Source organism: Protopterus annectens, chromosome 16.part0, assembly GCF_019279795.1.
Source record: "Protopterus annectens isolate FY-2018-M chromosome 16.part0, PAN1.0, whole genome shotgun sequence".
In the NCBI taxonomy this organism is placed as follows: domain Eukaryota; kingdom Metazoa; phylum Chordata; order Ceratodontiformes; family Protopteridae; genus Protopterus; species Protopterus annectens.
In genome coordinates this window covers 408,640,158-408,657,480 of record NC_056750.1, presented here as the reverse complement: position 1 = coordinate 408,657,480, position 17,323 = coordinate 408,640,158, and the positions used below count along the sequence as shown (strand labels likewise).

The following is a 17,323-nucleotide window of genomic DNA, read 5'->3' as shown; positions in this document are numbered from 1 at the left end:
TTGCTTGTCTGCAGATAGGGTAGGAATGTGTGCCTCCCTGCTTGTTTATGTACCACTTGACCATAGTATTGTCTGTCTTTATCAGAAGCCGTCCTGGATGAAGAAGGTCCTTGAAAGCTGTCAGGGCATTTTGAACAGCTAGCATCTCTTTTTGATTGATGTGAAGATGCATCTGGTTTGCAGGCCATGCGCCCTGAATACATTTTCCTGCCATATGGGCCCCTCAGGCATAATCTGATGCATCCGTTGTCAGTGCTGTCTGGCTGTGGGTAAACTGAATGGCAGACCCTTTTTGTGGTGACAGGCTTCTGCCCACCATCAAAACTCCTGTTGCAGGCAGGGAATGAGTGCAATGACCGTCTCCAGACTGTGGCAATGCTGCGCACAAACACTTTTTAGATACCATTGTAGTTTCCTCATATGCAGTCTGGCATATGGAATTAGTACAATGCAGGATGCCATGAAACCCAAAGCTTGCAGGATTTTCCTTGCAGATAAGTGAGTTTTTGTTGCCAATTCCTTGAAGTAAGAAGTCAGTTGTTTTTGTTTGTCTGGCGTGAGATAAGCCATCTGGGCAGTTGTAATTAAGCTTGCACCCAGGAATATTATCTCTTGAGAGGGCACTAGTTTTGATTTATTTTCGTTTACGGTGTACCCTACGCCAATTAGTAATCTTTTTACAAACGCAAGATGCTTTAGAAGAACGTCTTTGTTCTCTGATTGAATTAGGCAGTCGTTCAAGTAGGGATATATTTGAATTCCTCTTTGTCTGCAAAACACAATTACTGGTGCTAGGCATTTTGTGAAGACCCTGGGCGCAGTAGATAAGCCAAAGGGCAGTGCAGAGAATTGGTAATGCATTGAGCCAGCTATGAATCTGCGGTATCTTCTGCAAGATTGTCTGATTGGGACATGCAGGTATGCCTCTTTTAGGTCCAAAGTTACGAGCCAAGCCTTCTTGCCCAGCATGGGCAGTAGCTGCTGTAGAGTCAACATCTTGAATTTTGGAACTTCCAGAAACGTATTTAGTATAGACAGGTCCAGTATTGGTCTCCAGGTTTTGTCCTTTCTGGGTACTAGGAAAAGTCTGGAGTAAAATCCTTGCCCCTGCTCTTGTTGTGGTACTTGCTGAATGGCCCTCATATCCCTGAGGGCTGTAATTTGTTTTGGTGCCTCTGCCCACTGATTGTGTGGCAGGTCTGGCATACCTTTTGTCCGAGGCAGAGTGTGAAAATGGAACCTGTAGCCTTGGGACACTACGTTCAGGACCCATTTGTCTTGGGTAACCATTTGCCAATTTGATGAAAAAAGTGCTAGTTTTCCCCCTAAGGGGGCTGCCTAAAGAAAACTGCTTGGATATGGCAGAGGGAAGCCATTGGTACTGTTTCCTGTAAGGTTGTGTTTTGTCTTCTCCACTTTTGGAGGTAGGAGCATCCCCCATTGTTTCGGCCTGTATGAGCCTTGGGGCTGAGATCTGCCTCTGGGATGCCTGTATCTGCCTCTTTGTGGTCTGTCTTGACACTGGAAAGGACCACTTTTTAGAAGGCCAGTTCCTGCTAAACCTGGGTGGCTGTACCTGTAACAAATCCTTGACTGTCTGCATGGATTTTGCTTTATCCTCCATTTTTTAGACACCTCTTCTGCTTTAGTACCAAACAAGGTATCATGCTGTAATGGTGTATCTAATAATTTTGCTTTAACATGATCAGGCAGATTCTGTTCCTTTAACCAAGCATGCCTTCTAATAGCAGAACCTGCAACAGTGGCCCTGCAAGAGGCCTCCAGTGAATCATAACCACATTGCAAAGTATGCTTTCCCACTTGTTCAGCTGCATGCAATAAATCCTGCAATTCCTTGTTCTCTGAACATTCAGTATTTGTCAACAATTTCTGTTTAAGCAGTGACATTAAATATTGCTGATATTTAAGCAAATGAAACTGACAATTTAAAGCTCTTACAGCCAAGGTAGCAGAAGTGTAGACTTTTTTCCCCCCATCTGTCTAGTGCCCTAGAATCTCTATCAGAGGGGACAGGGTTTTTTTGCAGTGGAAGCTTTAACCCCCTTGGGACCCTGAGATATAGTTTATGGGTCAGTAGCGGGTTTTTTATAAAGGAATCTATGAGAATCCGGGACTCTGTAGTATCTGTCTGGCTTAGCCGGTGCAGGGGGTAGAGAGTCATGGGACAGGCCGGACTCTGAAAATACATCATCTACAATGTCTAGAACCGGTGGAATAGCAAGGGGTCTGTGCTGAGGAAGTAGCAGAAAGTCTCTGAGCCTTTTCTTAGATTCAGAATAATCTTGGCTCTCCCAGTGGAAATGCTCCCTCATGGTATGCAGGGTTTCCCCAAAAGAATAATCCTCAGGAGGAGAGGCTGAAGGAATGGATTCTTCAGGATTAGAATCCTCATAGGGAAGCATGGAATAATCCTGTTCAGAAGAGGAATCAGAGGAAATAGAAATCTGATCAGAAGAATCATACTCTGTCTCTTGCCTAGGTCTCTTATCAGGAGGGGGATGGGAGCCCCTGATCAAAGTAATTAGGTCTTCGGCCATTTTGAGCATCTGTTTTTTAGGCATGGAGGTCTAAGTAGGAGAATGCTGTACTTGTTTCTTTGTCTTTAGAGCTGCTTTAGTCTTTGTCTTTGAAGCTGAAGATGGCTTAATATAATGTACAAGCCTAGCCAGAAAATGTACCCCGGCTTTCGCCACCCAAGAAAATTATTTTCCTGTGCCCCTGTCAAGCAGAGCCACAGAAGTGATCCCCGGGGTGAATTTCCCATTTAATCATCAAGATTTTTCTTGAAGAGTGCTAATGAAGAGCTCTGTTTGACATAGGTAGTCTGTTCCAGAGTACGGGAAGTCTCTGGGACAGGAATCTATCCCTCCAGGATGCTCTGTTTATTGTGGTGACAAGGTTTAGGTCCCTAGAGCGTGTAGCTCGGAGGGATTGGGATTTCTTTAAGTGGAGCATGTCCAACAGCTCTGGGTTTGACATAGCTTTGTATGTTAGGCAGAGATCGCCCCTGAGTAGGCGATATGCGATGGATTAAAGCTGTAGTTTTTTGAGACGGTCTGCATAGGGCATCTGTTTGAGGCCAGTAATCCTCTTTGTGAGGTATTTCTGTGGTCTTTCCAGTTGTTGTAGATGTCTTGTGAGGTACATACCAAAAGGGGCGTTGTACTTTATAATGGGTCTAATGAGCGATGAGCAGAGGGGAACAATGACCTCTTTTTCTGGATGAGAATCCTTTTGTGAGGAGATGAGCCACGTAGAAGGATTTCCTGACCACTGTGGCGATGTGATTATCAAAGGAGACTACTGTCCACCTGTGTCCCAAGGTCTCATCACATTTTCAGCATTCAGTAGACTACCAGCTATGTGGTAATTCATGGGTACAGAGTTTTAACCAAAGGGGATGACAATACACTTTTTGGCATTGAGCTTCAGGCCATGGTTTTCACACCAGGTATCTGTCTCAGTGAGGCCCTTTTGTAGTTTGTCCACATCGTTAGGAGTTTCGATTATGGCTCCTAGTTTGCAGTCATCTGCAAACTTTGTTAGCCGAAGACCTTCTGTGTTGGCCTGCACTTCAGAGAAGTAGATACCAAACAGGAGAGAACCCAGGACTGAACCCTGTGGTACTCCACTTGTCACTGGTCTGATGTCGGATTTGGAATCCGCTACTTTCACAGTGTGGGTTCTGTCCGTGAGCCAGCTGGCAACGCCATCTTGTGACATAGGGATTTATACCTAGTTTAGTGAGCTTATCTATAATTCTAGAGTGGGGGATGGTGTCGAAAGCCTTGGCGAGATCTAGATAAGCTGTGTGAACCATTTTACCCTCATCTATGGCTTTGGAGACTGCTTCAAAGAAGTCAATCAGGTTTAGGAGACATGATCTGCCTTTTACAAATCCAAACTGGGTAGGGTCCAGAGTTTGGAGATTACCAATGTCTTTGTTTATGAGTTCCATGATGATACGTTCCATGGCCTTGCAGACCAGGCTCGTCAGGCTAATGGGGGCGGTAGTTCCCGGGGTCCGTCGTGGCTCCCCCTTTGTGGAGTGGGATAACCGTCGCGGTGTGCCATTCAGTGGGTACAAAGCCTGAGATGAGGCTATGATTGAACATGGTACTTAGGTAGGGTGCCAGTTCATACTGTAGTTCGTGTTAAATGCAGCCTGGGATATTGTCAGGTCCCATGGATGCTGTGTTCTTGGCTTTATAATGCAAAATCAAATGTCCCAAGAAGAAATAGAGTCTTTGATGGCTAGAGGTGGAAGAGAAGTACCTTTTAAATGTGTTTTTCAAACTTTCAATAAAGCCAACAACAAAATTTTAGCAAACATAAAAATGTGAAATGACAGAAAGATGAACTGTGACTTCAGATGGAAGAACAGCAGACAGCAGAGTTATACGAGATGCATAATCAAGACTACTTGGTACTACATCTATAAACATAACTATGTCCCAATTATATGCCTTAATGGAAAAGAAAGTCCATTTGCTCTTTTAAGTCTTACTAGTGCTTGGAATCTGAACAAAATTAAGCATTTGGACCACCGTTCCCCAAGTAAGTAGGGTCCCAGGCCATAAGTGGAAGTGGAGGAACTAAATGATTGCATACAGGGAATAAAGATCCAGGTGACACAGGTGGATAGTTGAGTTGGAAGTCTCCTGGTTAGCCACAGACAAATTCAGAACTGAGGCCACTACAGAGGAAAACTGATTTGTGGGGCCAAAACTGAGTTACCAGAAACTACCTTTCTGCATCCTGGCATTAACTCAAAAATTTTGGAATAAGAGAAAACAGGTGAAAAATGTAGTAAAAATCCATGGGGCACACTTTTGTTTGAGAGTATCTTTGGAGCACACTCCTAGAGGGCCTAGTTGTTGCTCATTTTGGGGTTAGTTTTGGATGCAAGGAAATGATAAGCAAGGCTTCCCTCAGTGACAGAAGAGTTTTCATGCCAAAGTCATATTAAGAGATCACTCCTGAGGCATCAGCACTCCATGCCCAAGTTGGTCCTCAGAAGAACTGCCTTCTTCCAATGTATGGCAGGAAATGTGAACGTTTGCTGCAAACATTCATTCCCAAATTCTCAAGGCCTTCCAACACAGTACCTATGAAGAGCTCATCCCTGCTTGCTGAAATACCATCCTAGCTTGTGTTAATAGCAACAGCACTCCGGGGAAATGCCTGCAAAGTGTGAAAAACTGCCCTCATTTCCTGAGCATTTTACAGAGGCTTCTGTCTGCAATCATGTCTTTTGGAGTGGCTGCTCCTGCCAATGCTACCCCACTCTAGAACAAAGGCACTGAGACTGTCAGAAGGGATGGGGCTTACAAAGGTTGGCTCAGAGACGGGATGAATTCAGGGAATCCATTAACTGCTATGATCTTTTCACTTTCATGATATTTTGAGAAGAGTCCAGAGAATCTAATAATCTGTTCCAACGAATTACAAATGTTCACTGCAACATTCATGTAGGATGTGATATCAGGCATATGGAACCTTGTAAATCGAGACTGGCATATGCCCAACTTTCTAAAACGGCTGGTAAAATAGTCTCTTAAGAGAGCTGGGCATCATAAGCTGAAGAGAAAATTCTGCCAGAAGAAAGCAAGACTTGAGAATACAGTGCGTCCAATTTGCATCCAACGAATGTGTGACTACAAGGATTCAGTTGGCATTTAACGAAGTTCAATGTAATTTCTAAGGATTGAAGAGTGACACAAGATATCCTCTGGAGGCTATAACAAGTCATCAGACGCCAGACATCCAGGCACAGGAAGTGGGATCCTGAAGTCAGATATTCGCTACTAGTAAAATATATCTGATGAACACAACAGGAGTTCAGGTGAGACCTTTACAACTACTTAAAATATTTCCTACCCCCAAAGCTTTCACAGTTCAACTTTACCACTCCCCTCCACCATCTTGCCCACCCCTATCATCATCAGCATCCTCTTTCTTCCCATTTTCTACATAGGGTTGGGGTGTTGTGTCAACTGCTACCATTTCTTTTCAATGACAATTCGCCTACCTTCTATGACACTCGTGCCAAACTGTCACAGGTCTTCTCTCAAAATCCATCCACCTCTTTGCTGGATGCCCTTGATTCCTCTTGACTTCTTCCATCTGTTCAAAACCTTCTTCACTAGATTGTCGTCCTCTTTTCAGCGCAAACTTCTCCCCCCCTTCCCCCCAAAGAAGCAAATGCCTATCCCAACTGAATGTAACCTCCCTGACATCACAGATGCACAGGTGAAAGATGCCCTCTCCAAAGCAAAAAACACAGCATCTATGGGACCGGACGGTGTCCCAGGCTGTGTCTTACACGAGCTCCAAGAAGAACTGAACCCTCACATTAAGTCACTGTTCAAACTTAGCCTTACTACAGGATATGTACCCAAAGAATGGCGTACAGCTACAGTGGTCCCACTTCACAAAGGTGGTGCCACAACGGACCCCGGGAACTATCGCCCCATAAGCCTGACTAGTCTGGTCTGTAAAGCTATGGAGCGTATTATCATGGAACTCAAACAAAGACATTGGGAGCCTCCAGACACTGGACCCTACCCAATTCGGCTTTGTTAAGGGCAGATCTTGCCTCTTAAACCTAGCTGATTTCTTTGAAACAGTTACCAAAGCCATAGATGAGGGCAAGGTAGTACACACAGCCTACCTGGACCTCGCAAAAGCTTTCGACACAATGCCCCACTCGGGCATCATAAATAAGCTTACCAGCTTAAATATCAACTCCTATATCACAAGATGGGTTGCAAACTGGCTCAGAGATAGAACCCACATGGTCAGAAACGCAGGTGCCATGTCCGAATCCAAACCAGTTACAAGTGGTGTCCCACAGGGCTCAGTTCTGGGACCTCTCTTGTTCGGTATATACTTTTCTGAGGTTCAAGCTAACACGCGGGGATTATGGCTGACGAAGTTCGTAGATGACTGCAAACTGGGGGCCATAATCGAATCTCCAGCTGACACAAGCATCCTCCAAAAGGTCTCACAGAGACGGATGCTTGGTGCCAGAGCCACGGCCTCAAGCTAAATGCTAATAAGTGCATAGTCATCCCCTTTGGGAAAAACAAGGTGCCCACAAATTACCACATAGGTGGTAATCCATTAAGTATGGAAGAAGTAATTAGAGATTTGGGGACCAACATAGATAGTAATCTCTCCTTTGATAATCACGTTGCCAAAGTGGTTAGAAAGATCTTCTATATAGCCCACCTTATCACGATAGGGTTCGCATCTAGATCAAGAGAGATCATTGTGCCCCTCTACTCGTCACTCATCAGGCCCATAATTTAATACAATGCCCCTTTTGGGATGTACCTTACCCGACACCTGCAGCAACTGAAGAGACCCCAAAAGTACCTCACCAAGAGGATCATGGGCTACAAACAGATGTCCTATGCAGCTCGACTAAAGAAACTCCAGCTCTACTCAGTTGCTTACCGCCTATTCAGAGGCGATCTATGCCTGACGTACAAAGCCATGCCAAACCCAGAATTAATAGACATGTTCCACCTCAAAAAATACAAGTCCCTTAGAGCTACACGCTCCAGGGACTTAAACCTCAGCACAAAAATAAATAGGACATGCTGGAGGGACAGATTCATTTCCCAGAGGCTCCCCTCACTCTGGAATAGAATCCCAATTCATGTTAGACATAGCCCCTCGCTGACCCTCCAAGCGAAATCTGGACGCATGGATGGGAAATCGCAAATTCACCCCTGGGAATCTCTTCTGTGTCCCTGCTAGACAGAGGCACAGTAAACTAATCTTAAAAGGGTACCTTCTGTGACCTACTTTACAGAGGCACAGTAGGCTATTTTAATAGGGAGGTGGAAGCCAAATACACTCTGGCTAGGCTTATAAATGCCCTAGGGCAGATAGTCTAGTATCTACCTATGTACTCAAACCACCATAATCTGTTCTCTCTGACCTTTTCTGCAATTAGAGATACTTTGGCTTCTTTTTTTGTGCCCTTATTTCATTGTTTGCCCCACAGTGTGCATCTTACCCATCATTTCCTTCACCTCTAGTTTCCTTAACTTCTCTTCCTTCACTGTCCAGGTTTCTGAACCACATATTTATATTGGTCACATCACTGTTTTGTACACCTTACTTTTCAGTTTCTTTGGCATTCGTCTATCATATACTAGCCCTAATACACTGCGCCAACTGGCTGCAACACCTCTAATTCTAGATTTGACCTTCTCATTTAAATTTCCCTTCTACTCAACCAGCCTTTCCAGATACTTAAAGCTGTTAACCTGTTCCAGACCATTTTCTCTTCTATCACAAGTCTCAGCTTCTTCCAATTTTCACCATTTGCTGTTATTACAACTGTCTATCTGTGCTTAAGTTTCATTCCATGCATCTTCAGTTTTGCATTCCATTCCACTATCCTTTGATGAAGTTCTTGCTCGGAATCCGCCTGTAATGCCACATTGTATGCATATAGCAATTCTGTTGACCTGCTCCCTCCAGCCTGTTTGTTAATGTAAATCCATCACCAGTATAAGCAGCAGTGGGCTCAGAGCTGAACCCTGGTGCACACCCACTCCCACTGGGAACCACTCTTTGCCAAATACTGTTTGTACTTTAGTCATTAGGTCCTAGTACATAGCCTGCACTAATTCTACCAATGTTTCTGGAACACTGAACCACAGCAGGACTGCTCAAATCATCTTTCTTTGGGAACTCGTAATACGATTTTTTCTAGTCAATAAATGCCAATTTGGGTTCTTTCCTAGTCTCTAGCTTCTTCTCCAGTACCTTTTTCACTGCAAACGTTCAGTCAATTGTGCTGCATCCTGATCTGAATCCGAACTGCTCATCTCCCATTTTACTTACTTTCTACTACTCTATGGATTTGTTTATCAATCATGCTCTCCAGAACTTTCGAGCAGTGTGACAGGAGTTTGATAGATCTACACTGCCCACAGTTGTGGATGTCCCCTTTATTCTTGAACACTGGCACTAGTATGTTTATTCTCCAGTTATCTGGGATACACCTTTTTCTCAAATACTTTACAAGTACCTTCAGGAGAATTTCTCCCCTATCTCACCAAATATCTTTATCATATCTGCTGTGATCTCATCTGAGCATGCTGCCTTCCCCGACTTCATTTTCCTTAATGCTGTTCTTACTACTTCTACGGTGGGCTCCTCCCCATTCCACCACTGTAGGCCGTGTCTGGGGCAGTACAGCATCTGTGGGGTTTTCTTCATTCAGAAACTGCTTGAAGTACTCCTTCCATCTGTCTTTGATATACTGTGGACTGGTAAGCAGGTTGTTGCAGGCATCCCTTATGACGTGTGCTCGACTCCTTTCTTTATCTTTCTGTACATGCCTTGCAGCCTGACAGTTTCTTTGGGCAATCTATTGAGTCACCTTCCAGAAGCTGGTAGAGTGCCTATGATGCCTTGGTTCTCTGCTAATGCAACTCCTCTCTTAGCCTTGTTAGCAAACCAATATTCCTTCCTAGCCTGGTCTGCCTTTTCTATCTCCCACTTTTTCCTGTAATACTTTCTTTAGATGATTTCCTGGACTTCTGCATTCCACAACCAGCTTTCCCTAGGTACCTTTTTCATACCTGGCTCAGCCACATACTTGTTCTCTAGTTCTCACACATGCCATTTTGAGATGCTGCCATTCTTTTTCAAACCCACACATTCCCTCTTTTTCTTGATGTGCTAAAGCCCTAAGTAACTCACTGAACTGTTGTGCTTTCTCTCCTGTCAATTTTCAGGCCTTCAGTCTAGTCTCTGTTGACATTCAAGCTTTCTCTGGCCACTGCTTGCAGCTGATTGTTGCAGCAAGTGGTTTATGCTGTGGGCAGACTATTTCACTGGGAATTACTTTGCAATTGCTGATTCTACCCCACTGCCTTCCTTACCAGTAAAAAGTCGACAGGAGTTGCATGCTCGCCACAAATGTATGTGATCTTGTGACAGTCTCTCTTGCTGAACCATGTGTTGATCACTATAAAACCATTTGCCAGGCAGAAGTCTAGAATAGCCTCTCCTTTATTCCTGCTGCCCCCACCCATGTGGACCCAGGCAGTCATCATATCCTGTTCTGTCTGTCCCAAAAAAGTACAGTTTTGTACCTACCATAAATGTAGATGTTCGAGGATCCACATTGCTGCAGTCCTAACTATTGGGTAGTCCGCTGTCCAGTCGGCCCCGGAATAAAATATATATGGCTGGCCGGCGGTCAGGGCTTGCGTAGACTGAGGGTAGTAATGCGCATGACATATCCTCAGTCTTTTCTTGCCCCAGATGTCAGAAGACCCTAAAAAGACAAGGCCCAATATACCTGCACCAAAAATATGTACAATATATACAAAATTATCAGCATATAACCTCACCTACACAACCACCCCTAAACACAGAGGGAAGGAGGGAGGGTAATGGACTGCAGCAATGTGGATCCTCGAACATCTACATTTATGGTAGGTACAAAACTGTACTATGTTCTTCATTCCACATTGCTGCAGTCCTAACTATTGGGTAGAATCCCAAAGCAGAGGTAAGGGAGGCTGGCAAATCATAAAGAAGCAGGAGCTGACAACATGCCTTGCAAAATAGCTGTGGCAAAACCAGCCCTAGACTTAGAGTAGAGAGGAAGGTGATAATGCTTAGAGAAAGTATGCACTGAACTCCAAGTAGCTGCCTCCAAAATATCCTTAGTTGCCACCCCTTAGAAATGCTGTTGAAGTGGCAGTAGCCCTAGTGGAATGAGGCCTAATCCCAGCTGGAATCTCCTTGCCATGATGGGAATAACAAAATGCAATGCAAAACCCAATCCACCTAGAAATAGTTTGCTTTGACACAGGCTTGCCCTGAACTCAAAGCAAAAGAAACAAACAACTGCTGAGACTGCCTAAAATCCTTAGTCCTGCTTAAATAATAACGCAATTGCCTGTGTACATCTAAAGTGTGCAAAATCTTTTCCCCTTTATTTTGGGGGTCTGCATAAAAAGTAGGCAAATGAATAGTTTGGTTTAAAGCCACACTAGAAACCACCTTAGGCATAAAGGAAGGATTAGTACATAATGATACCCTATCCTTATGGAAAATCAAAAGGGCTCTACTGCCATAAGGGCCTGCAACTCAGACACCCTTCTTGCAGAAGTAATAGCCAACAGAAAAGCAGTCTTCCATGACAAGTATTTCAATTCAGCAGTAAAGGTTGTAGAGTAAGTTTTCCAACACAAAATTGAGATCCCAAGCAGGAGTAGGAGCTGGGGTCTTATATTCTTTGCCCCTCTAAGAAACTGCTTGAACAAAGGATGAAAACAATGGTGGGTCACAATCATAGTGAGCTGAAATTGCTGCAGCATGAATCTTAATGGAAGAGAAGGACAAACCTTTGTCCAATAACTCAGTAAGATATTGAAGAGCCACACTCAAATTAGGCTCAGAAATCTCTAAATTCTTTGCTGTACTCCAAAATAAAAATCTCTTCCATTTTTCTTTCCTTGTACTAGGTCTTCTAGCTTCCATAATCACATTTAAAACTTGTTGAGGAAGTTGAGACCTGCTGTGTTTCAACACAGAATATGCCAGGCTGTTAGATGAAGAGAGTGAAGCTTGACATTGAGCAGATGATCCTTCTGAGATAACAGATGTGGAATCAAAGGTAAAGGCCATGGAGGCTTCCTTACCAGACTCCTTAGTAGTGGGTACCAGTGTTGCGAGGCCAATCTGGAGCTATTAAAATCATCCTTGGCTTGTCTTGTCTGACCTTTAAGAGCACCTTTGGAAGAAGAGGCAGAGGTGGAAAGGCATACACATGAAGATTTTTCCAACTGAAAGAAAGAGCATCCACTTTCCAAGCTGTGTGATGAAACCCCTTTGTGCAAAACTTTGGCAGCTGGTGGTTTAGTGGAGAAGCGAACAGATCTATGTCTGGAGTTCCCCATGACACTGTCAATTTCTGAAATACATGAAGATCCAGTTTCCACTCGTGGGGATCCATGATTTGTCTGCTTAACACATCTGCTAAGGAGTTCTGTGCTCCCGGCAGAAACCTTGCCTGAAGAGTTAGTTCAAGCTGAGCAGTCTCCCATAAAATCATTGCTTGCCTGCATAGAGGATAAGAATGTGTTCCCCTTGTTTGTTGATGTACCACATGACAGTTGTGTTGTCTGTTAGAATCAACACCTGCCCTGGAAGAAGTAACTCCTTGAAAGCCATTAATGCAAACTGGACTGCTAACATCTCCTTCATGTTGATATGTAGATGCTGTAGTCTGGCAGGCCACTTGTCTTGTATCCACTTTCCATTTAGATGAGCTCCCCAAGCAATGTCCGAGGCATCTGTCGTTAAAATCTGACTCGCCCTCTGGCGGGTCACAGAGAGTCCCTTGTTTAGGTGACATTCCTGAGCCCACCACAAAAATTCTTTTTGAAGGCAAGGTATTATTTGAATGACAGTGTCCAAATCCTGGCAGTGCTGTGTCCATACATTTTGAGATACCATTGCAGCTTCCTCATATGCAGTTTGGCATTGGGAAGCACCAGAATACAAGATGCCATGAACCCTAATGCTTGAAGGACTGTCCTTGCAGTCAGCACGGACTGATGAGATAGTTGATGGAAGTAAAGGGATAGACTCTTTTGTTTGTCCGGGGTTAAGGCCATCTGGGCTGCTGTATTCAGTCTCACACCCAGAAAGCACATGTCTTGAGAGGGTACTAGACTGGACTTTATTTCGTCACAGAATACCCTAGGCATCTTAGCACTGCTATAACATATTCCAGATGCTGTAGAAGGTCTTCCTTTTCTTGAGCCAGAATCAGGCAGTCAAGTAAGGATAGATTTGAATTCCTTTTAGCCTGAAGTAAGCTATCACTGGAGCCAGAACCTTTGAGATAAGCCAAAGGGCAATGCAGAGAACTGATAATGAGAATTTCCAGCTCTGCAACTTAGTCTTATAGGCACATGAAGGTAAGCTTCCTTGAGATCTAAAGTTACCATCCAGTGATCTTTGCCCAGCAGAGGTAAAAGCTGTTGTAACGTCAACATCTTGAACTTGGGAATGTCCAGATAAGTGTTGAGGATAGATAAATCCAAAATTGGTCTCACGTGTTTCCCCTCTTTGGTACTAGGAACAGGAATAAAATCCTAGGCCCCTTTCTGATACAGGGACTGGCTGAATGGCCCCTATTTGGAGTAACAGAGAAATTTGCTTGTGAGCCTCTTTCCTTCGTGGAGGAGGAACGTCTGAACGCGCATGCCTTTGAAAGGGGCAATGTATGGAAATAAAACCTGTAACCGTGGTGAATGATATCCAACACCCATCTGTCTTGAGTAATTAAATCCCAATTTTCTTTGAAAAGAGACAGTCTTCCTCCCAAAGGAGCTGCCCAGCGAAGGAATCTACTGGCAGCTGAAAAGGCAGGTCATTGGGTCTGTTCCTCACCAGAAGTCTGAGCAGGTGAACTCCTGTTCTAGGCCTAAAAGAACCTTGAGCTCTGCCCCTACCGCGTCTAGACCCTGCCCTAGACTGGGAATCATAAGCAGGATATGTCCATCCCTTAGTAGGCCAATTTCTACTAAACGGCTGCACCTGCAAAAATCTTTAACCCGTTGCATAGACTTAGCTTTGTCCTCCATTTTCTTTAAAACTGCTTCAAACAACACATCAGACTGTAAAGGAGCATCCAAAATCCTTGTCTTAACATGCTCAGCTAAATTCTGATCCCCTCCACCAGGCGCCTGCTAGAAGAACAGAACTAGTGGCAGCCACCCTCGAGGAGGCCTGTACAGCATCAAAACCACATTGCAAAGAATGCTTACCCACTCGTTCAGACACATGAACTAAATCCAGCAACTCTTTACACTCAATACCTTCCATCCACCTTAGATTTCAATTGTGAAAGGAGATAATTTTGATATTTTAGCATGTGAAACTGACAATTCAACGCCCTCATGGCTAAAGTAGAAGAAGTATACACTTTCTTTCCCCATCTATCCAAAGCCCTTGCCTCTTTATCAGTGGGAACAGGGTTTTTAACAACAAAGGCCTTAACACCTTTAGGTCCCTGAGAAACAGTTTCCGGGTCTGCCCTAGGACTTAAAAAATATACTTATGAGGCAGGGGCACTATAGTACAGTACCTCAGTTTAACAGGAGCAGGAGGCAAAGAATCAGGGTTCAGGAAGCCTCTGCAAAAACATCTTCCACCACATTCAACACAGGAGGTATAGCTAAGGGCCTATGCTGGGGTAAAACAAAGATTCCCTTTCCTTTTTTCCTGAATCATCTTAATCTTGGCCTCATTTAAAGTGTCCCTCATGGAATGCAGCACATCAGAATCAGAATAAGGAGGATACTCCTGCAAGTCTTCCAGAAAGAAGACCAGAAACCTCTGAACACTGTTCAAAACTCTCAAACTCAGGTTCCACCCTAGGCCTCTTATCAGGAGGGGCATAGAACCTCTAATCATAGTAATCAAATCTTCTGCCATTTTAAGCATATGTTTCTTAGGCACAGAACCTGAAGTGCTAGGAGAAGCCCCACTGAAGCTAAACTTGGCCTACCTCTCAAAGAAGTTTTGGAAACAGAAGGAGAGGCTCTAACTACCTAGGGAAGAGAGGAAGAACAGTTACCTGAGAAGCCCCTCAGCCTGGCCTACCTCCTGAGAAGGCACATCCTGTAACAGTAAAGTCTCTGCCTGAGACTCCAAAGAAACTCCTGGCAAAACCTCTGGCTCCACTGGGCCTCTTCTAAAGAACCAGTCCGACCGCCCGCCGCACCCTAACCCTACCTATGGTTTTGTCCGTCTAACCTTCTCTTAATAGTGCGTTTTTAAAAATAGCACAAGAGCATCCAACAACAAACGTGCCTGTGGCCCCAAACAAGGTATACACAAGGTATGGTAACAAGGTATATCTGTTCCTGTTTCCACAGAAATTCAGTTATTTTCTGACTTCTGGTTAAATCTTGAATCCATACTATACTGAGAAAACCAAAATGTTTGAAACTCGACTTCAGAAAATTTTTCTTCCACTGGACAGCGGACTACCCAATAGTTAGGACTGCAGCAATGTGGAATGAAGAACATGTGCATTCAGGTCCCCATTATCAAAACCAGATCATGCTGTGTTCTTTATCAAGTAGGTCCTGCAACAGTTATCTGAATGCACTCTTTTCCTCACTATCACAACCTTGCTGCGGGGAACAGGCTGAGATTAGGAATACTGTCATATCATTACACTGGAGTCTGACTGCTATACGTCTGTCACAAATTCTGATGACATCCCTCACCATCTTCTGCAGCCTCTCCCTCACGACAGTTCTCACAACATTTTTAGCCTGTCCTCCTGAGTAGTAGAGTCTGGATCCCAAGCCAAGTGGCTTTGTTGCATTGCCCTTCTCTCTTCTGTCTTGGACATAGGATGTAGAGCCTCCTCCTTACCATCATGTCATCCAGTTCCAAGATCCAGTCCATCAGTGAACCTACACCGAGTGGAGAAATTCTTAGCTCATATTTAGCAGGATTCATTTTACGTCTAGCTTTTGCTCAACAGGCTATCCCAGGTAACCCAAGCTGGGCAACAGGACACGGGCCAGCCAGCAGCTTACTAACCTAGGGCTGATGAGCTTTACAGCAGGCACACACTGCCCAGCAGGGGTACATGCACTTCTTCCCACTGTTAGCATGGGTCCCTGCCATAGGTCAGAGAAGGCCAGGTCTTCAACCAGCTTATCAGCAAATACCTATGCCCATTTTAGAGACAGTCAACACAAACGAATCACCTAGAGCCATTATTTTTCACTGTCGAGTGGCTAGCCCTGCCACAGCATGCAGTCTGTGATCAGTTTTCTCCTATCTTGAGGATACTGTTCACAACAGCAGATGCCCAAAGCAGCTAATCTGTACAGCTCTTCCCCCTACAGGGCACTATCTGGAGTCTGTGTTGCAGCCCATAATGCCATTCTTGGGTAAACTTGAGCTGGAACTGCTCAGCATGTTTTTGGGAGGTGGGAGGAAACCTCAAAGAGACATGGAGAACATGCAAACTCCAAACAGCCATTATCCAGCACTCAGGATCAAACTTTAAAACTTGTGCATGGGAGGTGAAGACTAACCATTATGCACCCCCAATCCCATTTATTTTACTGAAGCCACTGGCCAGGGTATGTGTGTCACTGTTCTTCTCAGACTCACTTCTACAGATTTTTTTTTTCACTTACTAACAATTCCTCAAAAAAGAAGTTATGGCTTACCATAACGTCCCATCTTGTTGTCGATCTTCACTAATCCTTGACTGTAGGCTCGGTTCCGAGCCTTGGAACAGACTCATCGGTTTATTTCAGCTCGCACCTTCAAAAATTTTGAGCTAGGCTCTACCCACAATGCTCCTCTCTAAATTACCTCAGATCAAGTTTGCTTAAATTATTGATACAGTAAGAGTCACATGCTGGGGGAAGGAGGGGAATGTTACGGATTAGTGAAGATCGGCAACACAGATGGAACATTATGGTAAGAGAACACCTTTATTTGATGTTGTCAATCTTCACGTAATCCTTGAACGTGGGACAGAAAGTCCAGCTACCTGAATCTTGAAAGGTCTCACGGAAGAATATTCCTGAGCACCATTGAACCGAATGATGCATGCCCCCTAGAGACCTGGTCCAATTTATAATGAGTGATAAAAGTATGAGGAGACAACCACGTGGCTGCTGCACAAATGTCGTGTAAAGAAACTCTGACATGAAAAACCACAGAAGCTGCTAGCTTTAATTGAGTGGACTTTCACAGGATGTTGTAGGTGAAGTCTCTGAATGATACATGAAGGTGATACAATCTTTGAGCCGTTTAGCTAACGTAACCTTGGAAACTCGGTTACCTAAGAAAAGTAAGGAAAAGGCAACAAAAAGTTAGTTAGATTTTCTGAAGTCTTTTGTTCTGTGAAGATAAAAACACAACTGTCTATGAATGTCTAATAAATGTAGACAATATTCTTCCTTATTGGAGAAATTAGGGAAAAAAACGGTAGGTGTAATGTTTGACTGATATTAGATTCTGAAACTACCTTTGCCAAGAAGAAAGGATTAGTTCTGAGGGAAACCCTGTCCTTGTGAAATATTATATAGAGGGGTTTGCAAGACAAGGATTAAATTTCTGATACTCTTCTTGCAGAAGTAACAGCTAATAAAAACAGGGTTTTCAAAGTCAGAAATTTTAAGTCACAAGTAGCTGGCAGTTCAAAAGAGGAAGAAGAGACTGTAGAATCGAGGCTAAATCCCATGGTGGAGTGGGCTCTTTAATTGAG

General features: G+C 44.0%; 1 protein-coding gene across 3 annotated transcripts in view; it reads right to left on the bottom strand.

The window, feature by feature from the left end:
- The window catches only part of RC3H2 (ring finger and CCCH-type domains 2), a 2,406,224-nt gene that overhangs the window by 1,836,244 nt on the left and 552,657 nt on the right, over positions 1 to 17,323 (bottom strand). The gene's annotated exons all lie outside the window — the stretch shown is intronic.